The sequence below is a fragment of the Coenobita brevimanus genome, chromosome 19 (genome assembly GCF_032717465.1).
Source record: "Coenobita brevimanus isolate Jiangsu-jjx chromosome 19, ASM3271746v2, whole genome shotgun sequence".
Classification (NCBI taxonomy): domain Eukaryota; kingdom Metazoa; phylum Arthropoda; class Malacostraca; order Decapoda; family Coenobitidae; genus Coenobita; species Coenobita brevimanus.
The window spans coordinates 13,984,164-14,007,492 of NC_136972.1; positions in this window are offsets into that span (position 1 = coordinate 13,984,164).

The window sequence follows — 23,329 nt, forward strand, 5'->3', positions numbered from 1 at the left end:
TCATCATCCTTTGTATGATTCTAATGTACAGTATGCTGCATGTTTGATCACGATTCGCCTCGTGGCTTCCATAGTGACCAGGCTTGCGTGTTCTACCTCACTCCCCCCTTCTCCCCCTTATAGTAGAGTAAGTCGTTCTTGCTGTTGTTCAGAGCAGGATTGTCAACTCTTTGTCCCCTATGGCTTCATTTGCGCGTCCTTCTTACAAGTTGTATCAAGCTCTACCGGCCCCTTTATAATGAGCTCAGTCTCTGCATTAATTGCCACTTAGATCTACTCCTCATTTGGTTCACATCTCTGTCCTCCCCTGTATAGTGCATTATTATTTTTGTGAGTGCTCAGGAAGTCTCCAGCCATCTAGCTGCAGTATAATTTGAGTATAAGAGTTGTTACCATTTTTCTTGTACTGTATGGCCTAAGGCGTTAATTCGTAGGCCTGGTGAGGTTTTTCTGATTCATGTAGGGTTTTTGATGTCAGCCAATATTAATATTATTTTGTATCTGTAATAATATATCTTGCTTTAACTGAGCATTATCCGGTTCTCTCATTTATCAGGGCTGACTTAGATAAATTTGTTCTTGCTAAATTCGTGTTAATAGAGGCTATTGCAGTTAACCATATATTAAACCTGTTTTGCCATTATCCTTATGAGTCCTCAATGTTTAGTTGTTAGTTTGAGCATTAAACTTTAACTTGTAATTTTACCTAACTCTTTTGTTTTGAACCTGGAACTTTGCGGGACAGTAGTGATTTTAGTATTCTCACTTGAAGTATCCATTATCTCTCTCTGTTCCGTAACATAAATTTGGCGAACTCTTATCAGGATATTCAGGATATTATCATAAGGATATTGCTTGATATTTTGTGACTGTGATTTATTCATGATGTCTACTATTACTACTCTTGATGAAGACAAAGATTTTTTGTCAAATGTGCAAACAGTGTGTGATGTAGAAAACAGAACAAAGAATGAACTTAAGCTTGTTGCTCAACAATTGGGAATTGCTGTTCGCTCTAATCAGTCTAAAGATCAAATTGTTGAAATGATTAATAAAAGCTTGTTTAATGTAACTCCTCCAGATGAACAAATGCAGATTGAAATAGCAAAGTTACAGCTAGCCCTGCAGGAGGCTCGTGCTAAGGAGGCTGAGTCTCAGGCTCGTATTCAGGAGGCACAGGCACAAATTGAACTTGCTAGGATTCAGGCAGACCATGAGTATCACATGAAACAAAGTAGAACCGGATCATCTAGCTCTGATGATTTTGATGTGGCTAAAAATGTTAAACTTGTCCGTCCTTTTAATGAATCTGATTTAACAAAGTATTTTCAGTTGTTTGAGAGGGTAGCTACATGTTTTAATTGGCCCAAAAAGTATTGGCCAGTACTCCTACAGAGTGTTCTCACCGGTAAAGCTCAAGTAACTTATGAATCTTTGCCTCAGGATCAATCTGATAATTATGATGTAGTTAAGAGCTTGATTCTTAAGGCCTATGAGCTTGTTCCTGAAGCCTATAGAGTATAATTTAGGACAACTTATAAGCAAGATAAGCAATCCCATGCTGAGCATGCAAAAATCAAAGAAGATCTGTTAGAGCAGTGGTTAAATTCTAAGAATGTAAATTCTGATTTTGACAAATTTAAGCAGATGATTTTGCTGGAGGACTTCAAAAGGTGTATTAATAAAGATGTAAGCCTATATCTTGATGAAAGAAGAATAGATAATTTGTCTGATGCTGCAGTTTTAGCTGATGAATATGTTTTCACTCACAAGAGATATTCTAAAGAAAAAAGGAAAGCTGAGAGTAAGTACGTTGCCCCTACTCAGAGTACAGGTAACAGGAAAGAGAATAAGATGATGTTTCTCAGGAAGTAAATACCAGCTCCACCTCTAGATTTCAGAAAAGTAAATGTACTAATTGTAGTAAGCTTGGTCATACTATGGAGAAATGTTTCAGGAGACAGCGTGATGTGAACAAAAAGGAGTCTTTAAATATTCTGTCAATTGGTCTAGTGTCCACCCTTGAGAGTTCCCAGAATTCTTTACCCGAGTTAACTGAACCTGTTTTGAGGGGTAAATTAAATTCTCATGATGGAGCTCCTCTTTTGAGCAGTAACGTGGGTGACACTCTCAAGAGTTCATGTGCTAATTTCCTGTCTGATGGTTTTGTCAGTCCTCTGGACAGTAATGACAGGAAATCAGTTAAAATATATCGTGATACAGGTGCTTGCCAATCCCTTATGCTGACCAGTGATCTAGGCTCTAATGTTAATTCCTCTCATGAAACTGTAATCTTACAAGGTGTAGGGAATAATTACTTCTCTGTCCCTCTGTGCAGAGTGAATTTAGAGTCTGGTTTTGTTAATGGTTCCGTTATGGTTGGGTTGGTTGAGGCACTCCCAATGTCAGGTGTAACTTTCTTACTTGGAAATGATATTGGTGAAAGTCAAGTGTGTCCAGCTCCTCAGTTGTCTAGTAAACCAGCGACTGCGACCCAGGATTGTGATATCCTTGATGTGTTCTCTGCATGTGCTGTCACTAGGGCTAAGTCTAAAGTTACTGGGGACTTAGAGGATAATGATGATGATGTTATCCTAGCTGACACTTTTCTTGCTAATTTGGACCACTCACCAGATGAGGCAGTACCCCATAGTGTTGATAATTTGTCTCGTCAAGAGTTGGTTGAGTTGCAGGTTGCTGAGCCTGAGTTGAAAGGTCTAGCTAACTCTGCTTGCAGTGAAGAAGAGTCAGCTGGTGCTTCTACTTGTTATTATATAAAGTCAGGAGTACTTATGAGGAAGTGGAGACCCCCAACAGCATCAGCTGACTGTGAATGGGAGGTTGTACATCAAGTTGTCATCCCTCATGTTTGTAGGCAGGATATCATTAGAGTGGCTCATGATTCCAGTTTGGCAGGACACATTGGAGTGAGGAAGACTGTGGCACGCATTCTGAAACACTTATACTGCCCAGGTATCTTCAGAGATGTTTCCTGGTATTGTAAGTCTTGTCACACCTGTCAAGTTGTGTGGAAGTGTAATCAGACCGAAAAGGTTGCACCTCTAGTTCCCATTCCTCCTTTTGAGGCGCCATTCACCCGAGTGTTGGTGGATATTGTGGGCCCTGTTCCTAAGACTTCTTCAGGATTTTCTTGTGTTAACCCTGATTGATATGGCTACTCGTTATCCTGAAGCCATTCCACTTAGAAATATCTCAGCAAAGAACGTGGTTAAGGAAATGCTGGTGTTCTTCACCAAGTTTGGTCTGCCCAAGGAGGTACAGTCAGGCCAGGGAAGTAATTTCATGTCAAGTGTTTTCAAGCAGTCTCTGAAAGAGTTGGGCATCACCCAGATTACGTCTTCAGCTTACCATCCCCAGACCCAAGGAGCGTTGGAAAGATATCATCAAACACTCAAATCGATGCTCAGGAAATACTGTTTGGAACATCAGAAAGACTGGGATAAAGGTCTTCCATTCGTTGTATTTGCCGCAAGAGAATCTCCAAATGAATCACTGGACTTCTAACCCTTCGAACTACTGTTTGGCCATGAAGTAAGAGGACCCCTTAAGTTACTCAAGGAATGCTGGCTGTCCGAGGAAGATGACGTCAACCTGCTGGAGTATGTGATGAAGGTCAAAGAACGGCTGTCCACTGCTTTACAGCTAGCGAGAGAGAATTTAGGAGCTGCTCAGGAGAAGATGAAGACTTGGTATGATAAGAAGTCCAGGTTACACCACTTTCAGCCAGGAGATCAGGTTTTGATTCTGCTTCCAGTGCATGGGCAACCTCTTCAACCCAAGTTTAATGGTCCTTATTTCGTGGAGAAGAAACTCAGTGATGTCAACTATGTCATCGCCACACCAGATCGTAGAATGAACCAGCAACTTTGTCACATCAACATGCTAAAGTTATATCACAGGCGGGACGAAAATAACCCAGTCTGCACTGTAGCTGTTCCACCCGAGTCTGCAAGTGAAGTTCTCCCATGCAGCATGAGCCTGAGTGATAGTTTTGGGAAGAATCCTGATATCATGAATGATCTCCAGACTAAGCTTTCTCATCTAGCTCCTGAGGAAAGGCAGGAGTTTTCGGCAGTACTGCAAGAGTACCCGCAAGTGTTCCGTGACACTCCAGGAAGAACCACTGTGTTGATGCATGATGTCGATGTTGGAGACGCAAAGCCAATTAAACTCCCTCCTTACCGTGTGAACCCAGTGAAAGTTCCTCTCATCCAGAAGGAGCTTGGCTACCTGTTGCACCACAAGATGATTGAGCCCTGTCAGAGTGAGTGGAGTTCTCCTGTCACTCTAGTCCCTAAACCAGGTGGGTCACAGCGGCTTTGCATCGACTACAGACTTGTTAATCAGATAACCAAAACAGACACTTACCCTCTCCCTAACGTGGAAGATTGCATAGACAAGATCGGAAAGGCTAGGTACATAAGTAAGTTTGATTTGTTAAAGGGATACTGGCAAGTACCTATGACTGAACGTGCTAGGGAGATCTCATGTTTTGTAACACTAGGAAAGACTTTTGCATGTTCTGTAATGCCATATGGTATGAAGAATGCAACCACTTTTCAGAAGCTCATGAATGTTGTAACAGAGGGTTTGGCAGGGTGTGTTGTTTATATTGATGATGTATTACTCTTCAGTGACAACTGGAAAGATCACCTATGCCATGTCAGTAAATTTCTTGAGCATTTGGTTCAGGCTAATCTTGTAGCTAATTTATCAAAGTTTGAGTTTGGTCAAGCTAAAGTTCAGTACCTTGGGTACGTAATTGGTGATGGACACGTTGCACCACCAGGAGCTAAGGTTCAGGTTATAAGTGATCTTCCCGGACCTAAAAGTAGGAAAGAGCTACAAAGATTTTTGGAAATGGTAGGTTATTACAGGAAATTTGTTCTTAACTTTTCAATTCTCTTATCACCACTTACAGACCTACTGAAAAAGGGAGTTAAATTTGTCTGGACCGATAACTGTGAATCCTCTTTCAGTAATCTTAAAGCTATCCTATTAAGTCAGCCAGTGCTTGCTACTCCAAATTTTGCTAAGCCTTTTAAGATGGCTGTTGACGCACGTGATACAGGAGCTGGGGCTGTTTTGCTGCAAGAGGATGATCAGGGTATTGAACACCCTGTACCTTATTACAGTAAGAAGTTCACTCCACCTCAAAAGAACTACTCAACTATTGAGAAAGAGCTTTTGGCCTTGATTTTGGGTTTACAGTATTTTTCATTTTATTTGTATTCTGGTTTTGACCCCATAGTCATTTATACCGATCATAACCCACTGAAATTCCTTAGTAAGTTTAAAGATAAAAATCAGAGATTGACAAGATGGAGTCTACTTCTTCAGGAGTATTCATTAGACATACAACAAGTCAAGGGGAAAGAAAATGTTATTGCAGATTGTTTATCTAGACTTTAGACAGATTGTTTTAGAGTAATAAGAAATTTCCTTTGTAAATTTCTTTTTCTTTGTGGGGAGGTGTTACATAGCCTATGATTTCATCATCCTTTGTATAACTCTAATGTACAGTATGCTGCATGTTTGATCACGATTCGCCTCGTGGCTTCCATAGTGACCAGGTTTACGTGTTCTACCTCACTCCCCCCTTCTCCCACTTATAGTAGAGTAAGTCGTTCTTTGTTCAGAGCAGGAGTGTCAACTCTTTGTTCCCTATGGCTTCATTTGCGCGTCCTTCTAACAAGTTGTATCAGGCTCTGCCGGCCCGTATATAATGAGCTCAGTCTCGCATTAATTGCCACTTAGATCTACTCCTCATTTGGTTCACATCTCTGTCCTCCCCTGTATAGTGTATTATTATTTTTGTGAGTGCTCAGGAAGTCTCCAGCCATCTAGCTGCTATATAATTTGAGTATAAGTGTTGTTACCATTTTTCTTATACTGTATGGCCTAAGGCGTTAATTCTTAGGCCTGGTGAGGTTTTTGTGATTCATGTAGAGTTTTTGATGTCAGCCAGTATTAATAATATTTTGTATCTTTAATAATATATCTTGCTTTAACTGAGCATTATCCGGTTCTCTCATTTATCAGGGCTGACTTAGATAAATTTGTTCTTGCTAAATTCGTGTTAATAGAGGCTATTGCAGTTAACCATATATTTAACCTGTTTTTGCCATTACATTATCCTTATGAGTCCTGAATGTTTAGTTGTTAGTTTGAGCATTAAACTTTAACTTGTAATTTTACCTAAGTCTTTTGTTTTGAACCTGGAACTTCGCGGGACAGTAGTGATTTTAGTATTCTCACTTGACGTGTCCATTCTTTCTCTCTGTTCCATAACAATATATATATATATATATATATATATATATATATATATATATATATATATATATATACAGTATGTCCCCTGTGGCAGGGGGGACACAATTTGGCCGCACTATGGGGTGGTACTACTACTCTGCGACCAGGTTGTGTTAGGAAGAATACTGCCACCGTATTCCCGGCGTGTCGTAAAAGGCGACTAAAAGGGGCGGGATGAGGGAACTAGGGACCCCATCCTCTGTTTTTTAGTTCCTAAAAAGAGTCAGGCCAGAAAAAGGGATGGGGGATTGAGTTATCCCCGTACCCTGAAGATTGGGTCTATTAATGTGCGTGGATGTAGTACGATTGAGACTAAAGGGGATGAGATTGGGAGAATGTTTGTGAGAAGAAAGTTGGGTGTGTTAGTTTTGAGTAAAACGAAGATGAAAGGGAAGGGGGAGTCTGTGTTTGATAGTGTGAATGGAAGATTGTCAGGTGTTGATAGAGGAAGGGCAAGAGAAGGTGTGGCCTTGTTAGTGAGTCCGGAAATACATCAGTGTGTGATTGAATGGAAGGAAGTGTCATCGAGACTTGTGTGGATGAAAGCGAAATTTGAAAGTGAGTTGTGGGTGTTTGTGAATGCATATGGGCCTAGTAGTGAAAAAGGATGAAGAAGAGAGGGAGTCTTTCTGGAATGATGTTGGTGAGTGTCTGCAGAGTTTTGGAGCGAATGTGAATGTGGTAATGATGGGAGATCTGAATGCTAGAGTGGGAAATGTAGCAGTTGAAAGTGTAGTTGGTATGCATGGTGTGCCTTGAAGAAACGAATGATAGGGATGTGTGTTGAGCGAGAGGTGGTGATTGGAAATACGCTGTTTGAGAAGAAAGATATTTATAGTATAAATGGGTGAGACAGGAGGGTGGAAGGGTTGTCGATAGAGCTTTGATGGGCTATGTGGTTGTGTCTAGGAATGTAATAGGAAGATTGTTGGATGTGAGAGTTCTGAGAGGGGGGGGTGGAGGTATATCTGACCACTACCTGGTGGAGGGAAGGTTAAGAGTAGGTAAGAGATGGGTGAGAGCTAGGAGGGTTAGGTGTGGCAGGGAGGTTTTGAAAGTGAGTGAGTTGGATAAAGGAGAGAAAAAGGTACAGTATCAGGAGAAATTGAAAGATGAGTGGAACGCAGTGAAAGATCAGGAAAATGGCAGTGTGGAGGAGGAATGGCTGTTGTTTAAGAGTGCTGTGGTGCGGTATGCAGAAGAGGTGTGTGGTGTGAGACGTGTGGGTGGTGGTGTAAGAAAAGGAAGTGAATGGTGGTGCGAGGAAGTAAGTATGGCTGTGGCTGAGAAGAGACGTGCATATGAAGTGTGGCTGCATAGGAAGGATGAGGTGTCATATGAGAGGTATAAGGAAAAGAGGAATAGGGCGAGAAGGGCTGTGCGTGATGCTAAAGTGGCAGTTTATAAGAGGTGGGGTAGGCGGCTGACTGAGAATTTTCAACAGAATAAGAAAATGTTCTGGAAGGAGGTGAAAAGGTTGGGAAAGGGAGAGTCTGGGAAGGAAGAACGAGTAAAAGCAGAGGATGGAAGGATGTTAATTGAGATGGATGCAGTAAGGAAGAGATGGGCAGAGTATATTAAAAGATCGTTAAATGTAGAGGAGGAAAGGGTGGCTGAGATTGTGGCAGATGGAAGGGTGCAAGGAATAAATGTGTTAGGAGAGTTGAATGATTCTTTGATCACGAAGGAGGAAGTGGAGAAAGCAGTAAAGGAGATGAAAACAGGGAAAGCTGCAGGTATGGATGGGTGTGCTGTGGAATGCCTGAAGGGTGGTGGAGTGACTATTGTTGACTGGTTAGTAAGATTGTTGAATGTGTGCTTTGTAAAAGGTATGGTGCCAATTGACTGGGCAAGTGCTTGTGTGGTCCCGTTGTATAAAGGCAAGGGTGATAAGTATGAATGTACTAGCTTTAGGGGTATAAGTCTGTTGAGTGTTGTAGGTAAGGCTTATGGTAGAGCGTTAATTAATAGAGTTAGAGAGGGTACAGAGGGAGTGATTGGTGATGAGCAGTGTGGCTTTAGGAGAGGGAGGGGATGCGTGGATCAGGTGTTTGCTGTGAAACAAGTGTGTGAAAAGTATTTAGCGAAAGGGAAGGATGTGTTTTGGGCATTTATGGATTTAGAGAAAGCATATGATAGAATTGATAGGGAGGCTTTGTGGACTATTTTAAGATTGTATGGACTTGATGGTAGGTTACTAAAAGGGGTGAAAAGTTTTTATGTAAATAGTAGAGCGTGTGTAAGAGTGGGAAATGCTGTGAGTGATTGGTCTCCTGTGAGAGTGGACCTGCGACAGGGATGTGTGATGTCGCCATGGTTGTTTAATATTTACATGGATGGTGTTGTAAGGGAGGTGAATGCAAGAGTGTTAGGTGGAGGTCTGAGTCCGGTGAATGTTGATGGAGGAGAGTGGAATCTGAAGCAGCTGCTGTTTGCCGATGATACTGCAATGGTGGCTGATTCTGAAGAGAGATTGAGACAGTTGGTAGAGGAGTTTGGAAGGGTGTGTGGAAGAAGGAAATTGAAAGTGAATGAGAATAAAATTAAAGTGATGAAGTGTACGAGGTTGGTAGATGGTAGGGGGATGAATATAGTTTTCAATGGCGAGTTGCTTGAGGAGGTAGAGTGTTTTAAATATTTAGGGTCACATGTTGCTGTGGATGGAAGAATAGATGCAGAAGTGAAGTTTAGAATGAATGAAGTAGGAAAGGTGCTGGGAGGAATGAAAAAAGTGTTTAGATGTCGTTCGCTCAGAATGGATGTAAAGAGCAGGCTATATAAGGGTGTTGTGGTACCGACTGCGTTATACTGTATGGGGCTGAAACGTGGAATATGGGTGTAAGAGAGAGGAAAAGTTTGAATGTAATGAAGATGAGGTGTCGGAGGAGTATGTGTGGAGTGATGTGTATGGATTGAGTGCAAAATGATGAAGTGCGAAGGAGAACTGGAGTTGTTCGGGAGATGGCTGGTAGAGCTGAGCAGAGGGTGTTGCGATGGTTTGGGCATAAGGAGAGAATGGATAACGAGCGATTGGTGAAAATGATAACTAGATCTGATGTGAGAGGTGTAAGGCTGAGAGGAAGACCACGAATAGGACGGATGGACGGTGTGAAGAGAGCGCTGGATGAGAGAGGGATGTCTGTTGAGCAAGGAAGAGTGGCTGTGCATGACAGAAATAAATGGAGAGAAATTGTGAATGAATAAATGATGATGCAGCCCTGAAGTGATATTCTCCCGCATTTGGTCTGATCAGCTAGGCAGATCAGGTGTGGTAAGGGGATGGGTCAATTATGATGTGGCAGGGATAAACCAGCTCTGCTGTCAGGACCTGCTGCGGATGTCACTGATTGTACTGTGCAGTTGACCCTTGTGCAGTGTGGTGCGGTGAGGATCTGTCCCTTCTCCCCTTTGGGGCTAAGAAGAGAATGAATGTGTTTGAATGGATGAGTAAATGGGGAGTGTGTCGTACTGTCTCGGCTACCTCCCTTTCCTTGGGAGAAGCAGCCTAGGTATATATATATATATATATATATATATATATATATATATATATATATATATATATATATATATATATATATATATATATACACACACACTCATATGGTTGCAAACAACCTCAGTCATAAACAGGCCAGAAAGACTGGAAAATATTAGTTCCTTTATTTCCATTTTTTGAATCAAATGGACAATAATGTAATTCTGGTTGTCATAGTAATGTCAAATGATTAAGGATAAGCTCTTATTATATGGAATCAGTCCTTGACTACGTAAGCCCCAGCTCCCAGAGCCACAAGTACTTACAGCGTTGGCTATCGTCCGACAAAGACAATAATGGACAGTAACATACCGGTACTATTGACATAAGATTTGCTGATGGCATACGGGACTTGAAAGAACCATTTCATTAGTGAATTATTTTACATTTTACGCTTTGGTATTCCTATGTTTGTTTTCATATGTCTTGCATTTACTGTATTCTTACTGGCACAGGAGACTTTGTAGCACCTTTCCATTTTCGATTTGTGTAAAATATTATGGTTTAATATTACACTGGATGTTATAACTTCTACGTGTCATTATCGATCTGGCTTCACTTTTATACAAAGAAATATTAAGGTGTAATGCGCAAAGAAGTTCTCTGATGAAGAGAAGTACTGAAGTTTCCCAAACCAGTGGTAATATACATAGTTCATTATGCACGTGGTTTACATTAGAACAATTATCTGTTTTCTTATAGCCAGACGCCTTAATACCGGGAGGGGAAACCACAGATTAATCGCCTCCACGTCATTCTGTCCACCGCTATCAAACTGCCCTCTCTCCATACATACCCCCCTTGCTCACATACCTCCTTCCATCCATCCATCGCAAAAAATATATAAAACAATATTAAGAGTCCTTACGTAGAAGTAAATCAAGAAAAGGTAATAGTCGTACACCAAAAACAATACAGCACTAAGTCTGTAATATCCGACAGCAGAACGAACTGTGAAGACACACTGTGACACACTATCAAAAACCCATACCTGCTGAGACAAAAAATTCTCTGCAACTTGCTAACCTTGTATAACAGACGACAATACACGTGTGTTTGGGGGGGGAAGGAAGAGGAGGAGGAGGAGGAGGAGGAGGAGGAGGAGGAGGAGAGAGAGAGAGAGAGAGAGAGAGAGAGAGAGAGAGAGAGAGAGGAGGGAGGAGGCATGACAATGTGGTAGGAAAGAGGTGGTAGAGAACCTTCATGCCAACCAAGGCTAGGCTAGTAAGCCACCACGTACATCTTCCTGTGCCTCTCTGACCCTTCTTGGTGGGATGGCGTGCAGCGAGGGGCAAAATTATGTACTTACTAAAAATCCCTGCTAGGCGAGAACCAGGACAAATGTGGATACGTTAATGACTCTGCCAACTGCTTAAAGAAGGTAGTTATTAACACCTGGAGGCAGTGGCCATTCTCGAGATAAATAATACAACCAGACAGTTTTAGAAAAAAAAAATTCAGTCACGGAATAGGAGAGTTGGCAAAAATACCCAATATTCCTATTTAAGTTAATATATCATTTCCTTCACAGAATTTTACTCAGATTAAAATATCGTGAGGTGAATGTACTCGAGTGAAAGATAAAAAGTACCTAGTTCAAAAGTCCTCGGTCACTGAAAAGTAAAAAGTGACCACTAATTTCTCCGTCAGCTCCAAGCTGTAAAATGTTTGCAGTACACCCGCTCTGTGTGTGTGTGTGTGTGTGTGTGTGTGTGTGTGTGTGTGTGTGAGTGTGTGTGTGTGTGTGTGTTAACAGTAAAGATCATTTTCAAAACCAAACTTGGTGGATGGGCTGAGGGATAATCAAGGAGTACATCAGTTGTCTTGAACAATAGGCCAAAGGCCAAGGTCACAAGCTGAGGTGAAAGTTTAACCTACCAAATTCAATTTTAACAGTTTTTATCCGATTTAACCCAAACTAGGAGGAAAGATTGATGGCAAAGCAAAAAAAAAAAAAAAAAAAAAAGTAACTCGAATTTCGGAACAATCAACCAGATGCAAAGGTCACAGAGCAAGTTCAAAATTCGACTTGTGTATCTGGTGTGAACATAATAATTAACACAGTTCTGGTGGAAGTGTTGAAAGTCTGCCAAGGGGTTGACATATATTTTTTAGAATACAGTATTAGGTTAAAGGTAAACTTGAAAAGACAGGGTCATATTATTTTTATCTGTTATAAACCAGAGTTTGGGGAGGGGTTCAGGATAGGACAAGGGCAAAGGGATTCAATTTTTAGAACAATCATTAGATTGTCAACGTCAAAGGGCAAGGTCAGTTCAAACAATGTTATCCGATCTGAACCAGACTTGGAGGAAGAGTTAAGGATCCGGCAAGAATCAAGTAGGTCAACTGTGAGAGCAGTCTTCTTCCTCTTCCTCTTCTTCTTCCTCTTCTTCTTCTTCTTCTTCTTCTTCTTCTTCTCCTCCTCCTCCTCCTCCTCCTCCTCCTCCTCCTCCTCCTCCTCTTCCTCTTCTTCTTCTTCTTCTTCTTTTTCTTCTTCTTCATCTTCTTCTTCTTCGTCTTCTTCTAATTCTCTTCCTCTTCCTCCTCCTCCTCCTCCTCCATCTTCTCCTCCGCCTCCTCCTAACTCTTTTCTTCCATTTTCATATCCTTTTCATCAACTTCCTACATTTGCTATTTTTCCTCCTCCACCTCTTCTCTCGCTTCTCTCTCTCTCTCTCTCTCTCTCTCTCTCTCTCTCTCTCTCTCTCTCTCTCTCAACAAAGCCAGTGAATCCTCTCAAATCTCTTAAAGGTTCCCTTGGACGTCAGCCACAAACTTTGTCCGTAATGTTTACACGAGTGTTGTGCCTCATGATGGGGTAAAAATTTTTGCCCCTCAAATTAAGTCTCCCCTCCCCCCGAAAAATGGCATATACTGTATATGAGCTTCATGTCATTTTTACCTACGCATATGAAACTGCAGGAAATTATATTTGTATTATGTATTCATTTGTGTCTATCTGTCTGTTTGCTTGTTTACCAGGTTTCAAAAGATGTTATCGTATTTCAGTGAGATGTGGGTTGGTGGAGAGTGGGGCAAGGAAGAGGTGACTAGATTTTGAGGTGGATCAGCCTGCAGGAAGAAATCATATTCTGTTTGGCGTAGGCGGAGGTATGCCATAGATTCTGTAACACGGCCTGGCAGATCATATGATTGTGGTATGCAAGATCAAGCCGAGAGGAGTGAGGTGGACCAGGAGAGAGGAAGAGTCAGGGAGAAAGACAAAGCTGAGAAGCTGACGATCAAAGAAATGGCAGATGATTACCAGACCAAAGTAGAAGAGGAGTTAGAATCAATGAATTGGAATGAAATGGATCTGGACAGACTGTGGAATGCATATATGGATTGCTTAGTTAGGAATGCTAAAGCGGTATGTGGTGTGGCAAGAGTAACAACAAAGAAGAAAGGTACGGCATGGTGGGGATGAGGAGGTATAGAAAGAGGTGGAGGAAAAGAGGAAGAAATGGCTAAAGTGGTTACAGGATAAGGGTTCAGTTGAAATAAGAACTGAATATGTTGAGAGCAAGAAGCACGTAAAGAGACTAGTGAAGAGGAAAAAGAAGGAGGTAAATGAAGATCTAGGAAGAAAAATGCATGCGAATTACTCTGAAAATAGAAAGTTATTCTGGAAAGAGGTGCGGAAATGTAGAAGTGAAAGCGGTAAGAAATGGGATGGTGTGAAGGATGCAGGTGGTAGATTATTAACCCATGGAGATGAAGTAAGGACCAGATGGAAAGAATATTTTGGAAGCCTGATGAATGGGGATAGAGAGAGCAGAGCAGCTGTAAACATGATTGGTTTTGGGGGTGTGCAGAGAAGGAATGCAGTGCCAGGAGACGTGACACTCGCACAGGTGAAGAGTGCTGTGAAGCGGCTGAAAAATGGGAAAGCAGCTGGAGTTGATGAGGTGTATGAAGAGATGCTTAAATGTAGTGGAGAGAATGGAATGAATTGCTTGTTGGAGAAAAGTAAGAAGGCATGGATGAGTGAAGCTGTGCCTGGAGAGTGGAAAAAGGCTGTGATTGTACCCCTGTACAAAAATAAAAGTGAAGGAAGTGAGTGCAAGAATTATCGTGGCATAAGCTTACTGAGTGTGGTAGGGAAGGTTTATGGAAGAATTATTCTAGAGAAAGTAAGAGAGATATCAGAAGTCCTAGTGAGTGATGAACAGGGTGGCTTTAGGAGTGGCAGAGGATGTGTAGACCAAATATTTGCAGTAAGACAGATAGCAGGGAATGCTTTTGAGAAGGACCATAAGGTGTTTATGGCATTCATGGATCTGGAAAAAGCATATGACAAAGTGGACAGAGAAGGATTGTGGAAAGTTTTGCACATGTACGGTGTAGAGGGTAAGCTGCTAGGTGCCGTCATGAGTTTTTATGATGGTAGTGAAGCATGTGTCACGGATAATGGGCATCTAAGTGAATGGTTCACAATCAGTGTGGGCATGCGACAAGGTTGTGTGATGTCTCCATGGTTGTTCAATGTATATATGGATGGGGTGATGAGAGAAGTGAAAACACGAGTAATGGAGAGAGGGATGGCATTGGTAATGAATGGTGATGGATGGAATATCTCAAATTTGTTGTATGCTGATGATGCAGTACTGCTTGCAAGTACCGGTTAAGAACTTGGTAGGCTAGTGCAGAGTTTTGCTGATGTCTATAAGCGTCATTCCTTGAGAGTAAATGTAGAAAATAGTAAAGTGATGGTTGTTGAGAGAGAAGGTGACTCCCAGTGTAAGGTGACAGTTAATGGAGAGAGACTGGAACTGGTGAGAGAGTTAAAATACCTGGGTACGGTGATAGAAAAGAGAGGAAAATGTGCAAAAGAAGTTGGAAGTAGAGAGATGCAAGGAAGAAAAGTAGCTGGTGCAATGAAGGCCTTGATAAGAAACAGAGGCTTGAGTGTTGCAGCTGCACGAGGCTTACAGGAGTAGACTGTAGCACCAGTCGAGCAGGGCTGTACTCCTGAGGTGGATGGAAAGCTGATGACAGGGAGTGCTGGAGCTCCCGTTTCATCAGCCCTCAGGACTAATTCCCGACAGTCCTCCTTTGCTGAACTTTTTCAGTGTCTCAGTTACACAAATTTCTCTAACTATCTACACCAAACTACATGCACAGTACACACTACACTTCCTTTTCCAAAATTCAAAAAAAAATCATGGTGTCTCATCACCGAGCCTCGGAGTCCCTGGGGGGGTGGGACCATAAATGCCCCCACCTTCCGCCCCTCTCCCGGTGACGACTCGAGGTGCCTAGAACCACTGTCTGACTCTCTTCTTCTTCATTTCTGCAACATTCGTGGCCTTTCCTCTAACTTTCGCTCTGTTGAGCACCACCTTTCCTCCTCTAAACCTCATCTTGTTTTTCTAATTGAGACTCAGCTGTCTGAGGCAACTGACAGCAAACCCTTTTCTGTATCCTCCTACTTTCTCTATACTCATTTCAAAGCCAAAGGTGGCTGTTGTGTGTATATACGCAACAACTTATCTTGCTCTCGTGTTCCTCAACTCGATTCTTCTGAATTCTCTACACTCTGGCTTCGGTTTTCCTGTCATTCTCTGACTAAATATATCTGTGCTGTTTACTTATCCCTTAATTCTACTGACTATCAAAAATTCTTCAACTCTCTTACTTCTGCGATGGAACACATTCTATCCATTTCTCCTTTCTCTGAAATCTCCATTCTAGGAGATTTCAATGTTCACCACCACCTTTGGCTCTCCTCTCCTTTCACTGATCCACCTGGTGAACAAGCCTACATCTTTTCTATCCTTAATGACCTAGATCATGTAGAGGTGTCCGGTACATAGGAGGACTACTAGGCCTTGAAAGCAGGCTGTAAAGCCTATGCCTAAAGTCAGTCACATAAAAAAAAAAAAAGATCGGCTTGTACAGCATCCTACCCGTATCCTTGACCACCTTGGAGAGAGTTCCAACATAATTGATCTCTTCCTTACAACTAATCCTTCTGCATACACTGTTCATCTTTTCTCTCCGTTGGGCTCCTCCGATCACAATCTTATCACCTTAACCTGTCCTATCACTCTGGTACGGCCTGTGGACCCTCCAGGGAAACATCGCCTGTGGCATTTTGGAGCCACGGATTGGGAGGCCCTCAGGCAATACTTCTTTGATTTTCCCTGGAGTGATTATTGCTTCCATGGCCGGGAGCCATCTGAGTGTGCCTTGGGCATTACGGAGGTTATTCTCTCGGGCATGGAAGCATACATTCCTTTCTCATATCCTTTGACTAACACAAGAAAGTCTTGGATTAATCACGCTCGTTCTAATGCTGTCTGCAACAAGGAGAGGGCCTACAAAAGGTACTGGAGCCAACCCACTCCTGAATCACATCATTTTTACATTTCTGCCCGGAATCGTGCTTAGTCTGTTCTTCACTCTCCTAAAAATAATTTTATCCGTTCTATATGCACTCAACTCTCCAACTCAAATTCTTCCCACTCCTTCTGGCACTTTGCCAAAAACCTTTCTAACAACTTTACCTCATCATCCTTCCCTCCTCTTTTCTACTCTGATGGTTCTGTAGCCATTTCTTCTACTGATAAAGCAGATCTCTTCGCACAGACTTTCTCCTCCAATTCCACCTTAGACAATTCCAGTGCTGTTCCTCCATCACTTCCCGCCTCTGACTTCCTCATGGTTGACATTATAATTTCTTCAGCTGACGTATTTTCTGCCATCACTGGCCTCAATACTAACAAGGCATATGGGCCTGATGGAGTCCCTCCTGTTGTTCTCTAGAACTGTGCTTCTGTGCTTACACCCTGCCTAGGCAAACTCTTTCGCCTTTGTCTGTCAACTTGTACCTTTCCTTCTTGCTGGAAGTTTGCTCTCATTCAGCCAGTCCCAAAGAAGGGTGACCACTCCCAACCCTCCAACTATCGTCCAATTGCTTTAACGTCCGTATTTCAAAAGTTTTCTAGTCAATTATCAATAGAATAATTTTAAGGCATCTTTCCTATCACAACCTTCTTTCTGATATTCAGTATGGGTTCCGTCAGGGACGCTCCACTAGCGATCTTCTCACCTACCTTTCAGACTCCTGGTCATCCCCCTTTCGGGACTTTGGCGAAAGCTTTGCCATTGCACTTGACATCTCAAAGGCTTTCGATCGAGTCTGGCATAAATCTTTAATTTCCAAACTGCCCTCTTACGGTTTCTATCCTTCTATCTGTGCCTTCATCACTAGCTTCCTTTCTGTTGTTCTATAGCTGCTGTTGTAAACGACGATCGTTCTTCTCCTAGATCTATCAACAGTGGTGTTCCTCAGGGCTCTGTTCTATCACCAACTTTCTTCCTTTTATTTATCAATGACCTTGTAAGCTGTAAATCTAACCCTATCCACTCATATGCTGATGACTCCACCCTTCACCTTTCCATTCGGTTCCTGCAACGCCCATCTCAGTAGTTACTTCAACAAACATGGGATGAGCCTATGGGACACCTAATGTCTGACTTGGTTCGTATCTCTGACTGGGGTAAAAATAATCTTGTTGTTTTTAATGCATCTAAGACTTAGTTCTTACACCTATCAAAGTGTCACTAATGTTTAGTATATTCAGCTTAATCCTGCATCATCCTTGAACATGCTTGGGGTTTCATTTACTCGGGACTTATCTTAGAAAGATCATATTACATCTCTTGTAAAATCTGCTTCCAAGAGATTAGGTGCACTAAGCCGACTCCGTTCTTTCTTTACCCCTGCACAATTGTTGACTATACACGGGTTTTATCCGCCCCTGTGTAGAGTACAACTCTCATGTGTGGGGAGGCTCCCCACATACAGCTCTTCTCAATAGGGTGGAGTCAAAGGCTTTTCGTCCTATTAACTCTCCTCCTCTTACTGACTCCCTTCAACGTTTGTCTCTTCTCCGCACTGTTGCATCTTTATCTCTTTTCTATCGCTACTTTAATGGTCACTGCTCCTCTGAACAGTCTGCATGCATTCCTCCACCTCTACGACGGGTGCATAGCACCCGTCTAGCAGGAAACTCTCATCCCTTTTTTGTCCAGCTCTCTAATGCAAGAGTTAACCGTTACTCCCAGTCCTTCATTTATGCAACAGGTCAGCTCTGGAACTGTCTTACTCTGTCTGTATTTCCTGCTGCCTATGATCTCCAGTCTTTCAAATGCAGTGTGTCCAGGCATCTCAAAATGAATGGATCTTGAATTTGACTCTCTCTTGTATATTGTTTTTCTCTTGGAGGGAACTCTTATTGCGGGCTCATGGCCTTTGGTTCCTTCTTCCTCGCATAAAAAAAAAAAAAACATGAAGAAGTGTTAGCGCCAACTTTAACATATGGATGTGAGACATTGGTGTGGCATGAAAATGAAAAGTCAAGCGTAAGAGCAGTGGAGATGGGACGCTGAGGAATGTATGTGGAGTACAAAGGGTGGATAGGATACGAAATAATGTGATTCGTGAAAGATGCGGAGTGAGGAAGTCGGTGGACACCAGAACTGAAGAGAGTGGACTGAGATGGTATGGTCATGTGGAGAGAATGGATAACAATAGAGTGGTGAAGAAGGTATATCTGAGTGAATTCGAAGGAGGGAGGAGGCGAGGTAGGCCAAGAAGAAGGTGGAGAGGTATGGTGGATGAATGTGTGAGGAAGAGAGGTTTGGAAGTCGGTGAGGCTAGGGAACTGACAGGAGATCGAGCTGGCTGGATGAATTTTGTGAGATGTGGATGATCAGGGATTTTTGGCACCCCTTTTTAACGTGGCAGCGTCTGGATTGACTCTGTCGGATACGATATGTGAAGGTACAGAACGTGGTGAATGTTTTTAGCATATCTGATCGAGCCAGGATTCCGGGGGCTTGAATGATGAGTGAATGGAGACGTGGCCCATTGGATTGGGCAATTTTGGGCTGGCTGGACATTGCTACTCCTCACCCTGCCCTTGGGTGGGAAAGGATATCAGGATGATGATGATGATGATGTCGGCTCATTATTATATTGTCTGAAATCATAAAATTAAACTCATCACACGAAACTTAATACAGCAGGAATGTTGAACATAGCGAGAAAATCCCGAATCTTAAATGTTAAATTGTTAATAAATATCTTACAGATTAATTTTATAGTAATACTATGTAACAAAGTGAATTTGATATTAAAATTACTGTTTATAATGTAATAACCTTCAGTTAGCAAAATCAGTAAAACACAACTTTTCACATGAGTCTGCAGCTCAGAAAAACAGAGAGCACATACCCCCGCCAATGCAATTGCCATTTAAAAAGATCTAGATCCGGATCCGTAGAGATATTGTGTGGAATACATAGGATCCAGATCCGCCTCAAAATTTAACCAATTGTTCCTTGACCCATGACCCCCTCCTACACAAAACTTTAAAATTCATTGAGAATCTTTGGAGATATTGTGCGGGACACATTAGATCCTGATCCTGATCCGGATCCACCCTTAAATTTAATCGATTCTTTCTTGGCCCATAGCCCACCCATCCACAAAAATTCATTAAAATTAATTAAGAACTTTTGGAGATATTGTGCCGGATACTCCGGATCCGCTTCCAGATCCGTCCTAAAATTTGGTCTGTTCTTTCATGGCACGTGGCCCACCCTTCCACAGCTTATCATTGAAATTGACTGAGAACTTTTTGATATATCGTGTGGACAAACAAATAAACAAACATAGGTGAATACATAACCTTCTCCGACTTCGTTGGCGTAGGTAAGAAAAACATACACCCCTGCCATTCTTCTCTCTCTCTCTCTCTCTCTCTCTCTCTCTCTCTCTCTCTCATATAGCCCTTTCTATTAAAACCGTTTTGGTAGTGCTTCACCAGGTCAATGGTAAAAGCGTAGAGTTGCACGATTTTTTTTTCACATTTAAAGCAGACCTCTCCATTAACCCCTCAGTTCCCAGAAATTCTGTGCCAGGGATTTTGCTGGAAGGGTGCTAGGCGCACCGCCCTCCGCCTGTCGGCTCATAGTCGCGAAGCTCATAGGTCCCTACCCAGGGGTTCTCTTCTTTATCAAATTTTGAAAACGCCCAGTTCCCTCCCATACTGGGGACACGGGGAGCAAAGAGGTTAAAGTTTTCACCTACTCTCTCTCTCTCTCTCTCTCTCTCTCTCTCTCTCTCTCTCTCTCAGTTTATTAGTGATTTTCTCTCTCTCTGTCTCTGTCTGTCTGTCTGTCTGTCTGTCTGTCTCTCTCTCTCTCTCTCTCTCTCTCTCTCTCTCTCTCTCTCTCTCTCTCTCTCTCAGTTTATGAGTGATTTTCTCTCTATCTGTCTGTCTGTCTGTCTGTCTGTCTCTTTCTCTCTCTCTCTCTCTCAGTTTATGAGTGATTTTCTCTCTATCTGTCTGTCTGTCTGTCTGTCTGTCTCTCTCTCTCTCTCTCTCTCTCTCTCTCTCTCTCTCTCTCTCTCTCTCTCTCTCTCTCTCTCTCTTCCATCCACCCTTTCCACCTCTCCATCGCCCTTCCTTCCCTTTACTTCCTTCTTCCTTCTCCCTCCTGTCCTCTCTTCTTTTTTTCTCTCCATCCATTCTCTCCACTCTTCTCCTCTCTCCCTCCCTCTCTCCCCTCTTCTTCCACTTCCTCACAGGTTTTGTCAACATTAAAGATGCGTGTCCAAGAGCCAACTTCTTTGACCTCATCCTCATCCTTTAAACACTATTTTCTTTTTTCTTTTTCTTTTTTTCACAGCTTTCATTCTCCCTTCCATTTATATTTCTCGCGATTATTGTTTATCATCGTTATATTTTTCTCCTACTATTCTCACGATTAATATTTACCATGAGTATCGTTCTTAGCTTCTGGATTTGGAGAGTTACAAATAACTTTTTTAACCCTTGAACACGAGAGATTGCCAGTTTGAACTGTTATTGATCAGCCACGTCTGTCTGTCCGAGTTGACCTATCAACCACAAGCAAGCCACTGTCTTTGCAGAGCCAACTCCGTGCACCGAACTGATGTCCCCTTTCGAAAGACAACGCCTCACCACAGCAAGGCACTGGGAAGATTGTGAATGTTTTGTTTCCGGATGGACGCTGCATTTGCGTTTCTCCACCCAGTTAACTTTGGCATCATTGTCTGCTTCACATCACCCCTTTCTTTTGATACATGGTTACCACCCAGCGTTAGGAATGATTTCCTGGTTTACAGAAAATTATTAGACTTGTCACACATTGTAGGGCCACCTGAAGTGGAAAGAAGAGTAATAAAAAGTGACCGGAAGGACAGCAGAAATAAGAAGAATGGAGGACATACAAAGACATGAAGAATTAGGTAACTATCCTACGGACAGTCACTAGGCCTACTGTTTCTTAGTGAACTTGACTCCAATGGGGAGATTTTGATTTTTTTTTTCCTGTCAACAATAACCCATGCCAAGACACAACCTCGGCCCTTTGGATTGCTAGCGCAGTCTCCGGTTCTCCTAGAAACAACAGGAGACTCTGAGACTGGAGTAGTAATAATTAATACGTTATTCTACCGTGTAGCCACAACAAGGAAGCGCAGCCCGGTTCGTTCGTTCATTCAAAGATTCCCACCACCTACAGTATAGTGGATGCCGGGCCCTAAATTAGCCCGGTCGGTGGGGGTGAGTTTTTTCATAGTCAGGGGGAAGACAGAGCCTGGGGGGGGTCCTGAGGGGCCGCCCAGCACACACGCCCTCTCTTCTGCTGGTTTTTATGGTGTGCGTGTGTGTCTGTGTGTGGCAGCCCGGTTCGTTCGTTCGTTAGAAGATATCCTCCACCTATAGTGAAGCCCGGGCCATACTTTGTCCCGGTTGGTGGAGGTGAGCTGTTGATGATAAGTGGGCAGACAGTGTGGTTTGGTATGTATAATAAAAACAAGACCTGAAGACCCTAAGGTTACTGCGTGTGTAACATCAACAAGGGATCTGACAAAGGTGATGAAGAACGCATGTTTTTTTTTGTTTTTTTTGTTAATGTGTTCGACTCTGGGCATAGGCTTCATAGCCTGCTATCAAGGCCCAACAGTCCTCCTACATACCATACACCTCTTCATGTCACCACTTCGACGCTAACACCCACCGTCCATATTGAATACATGCTAGGGTTGTCTCATACAGGACTGGTGTGTTGGTATTAGGGGGGGTATTTTTACGACATGTCGGTGGGTCTTCTGGTAGATCAGTAAAGCCTGATTCAATGAAATTAAAATCCTTAAACTGATCCCTGCCCCAGCAGGGATTTGAACCTGGGTCCATTATGTGCCTGCTGTTGTTTCTTACATTGACCTTGATCCCAGTGGGGAGATTTGAATTTATTTTTATCAGCAATGACCCATGCCAGGACACATAACCTGGGCCTTTCAGACTCCTTGCACAGTCTCCTGTTCTTGAATCTTGTGAGACTCTGAGGTGTGAATAATAAATAATAATACCAGCAAAAACAATAGTCTCCATCTGGCAGTAGATGGAGACTAATGTTATAGATTAAGGAAGAAGTAGGCACCACTACATCAAGTGAGTGGATGAAGGTCCCCACCACCTAATTGCCTGATGCAAGCAAGATAAGAAAAAAAAAAAATAAGCAGAATGCTCTGGGTTTGAAGGGGTTAAACTAATTCTCATCCTTCAGTTGTTGTTGTTGTTGTTGTTGTTATTATTATTATTATTATTATTATTATTATTATTATTTTATTACAGTGAATGGAGAGAGACTGGAATTGGTGAGAGAGTTCAAACACCTGGGTACAGTGATAGAAAAGAGTGGAAAATGTGCAAAAGAAGTGGAAAGTAGAGTGACACAAGGAAGAAAAGTAGTTGGTGCAATGAAGGCCTTGATAACAAACAGAGGTTTGCGTGTTGCAGCTACACGAGGCTTACATGAAGGAGTGTTAGTGCCAACTTTAACATATGGATATGAGACTATGGTGGGGCATGAAAATGAAAAGTCAAGAGTAAAGCAGTGGAGATGGGACTGCTGAGGAATGTATGTGGAGTACAGAGGGTGGATAGGGTACGAAATAATGTGATTCATGAAAGATGTGGAGTAAGGAAGTTGGTGGACACCAGAATCGAAGAGAGTGTTCTGAGATAGTACGGTCATGTGGGGAGAATGGATAACAATAGAGTGGTGAGAAAGGTATATCTAAGCGAATTTGAAGGAGGAAGGAGGCGAGGTAGGCCAAGGAGAATGTGGAGAGATGTGGTGGATACGTGTGTGAGGAAGTGAGGTTTGGAAGTCGATGAGGCAAGGGAACTGACAAGAGATCGAGCTGACTGGATGAATGTTGTGAGGAGAAGTGGATGATCAGGGATTTGGCACCCCTTTTTAACGTGGCAGTGTCCAGATTGACTCTTGGAGATATGTTTATGTGAAGCTACACAACGTGGTGAATGTTTTTGGTGTATCCGATAGAGGCAGGATTCCGGGGGCTTGAATAATGAGTGAATGGAAGCGCGGCCCATTGCATTAGGC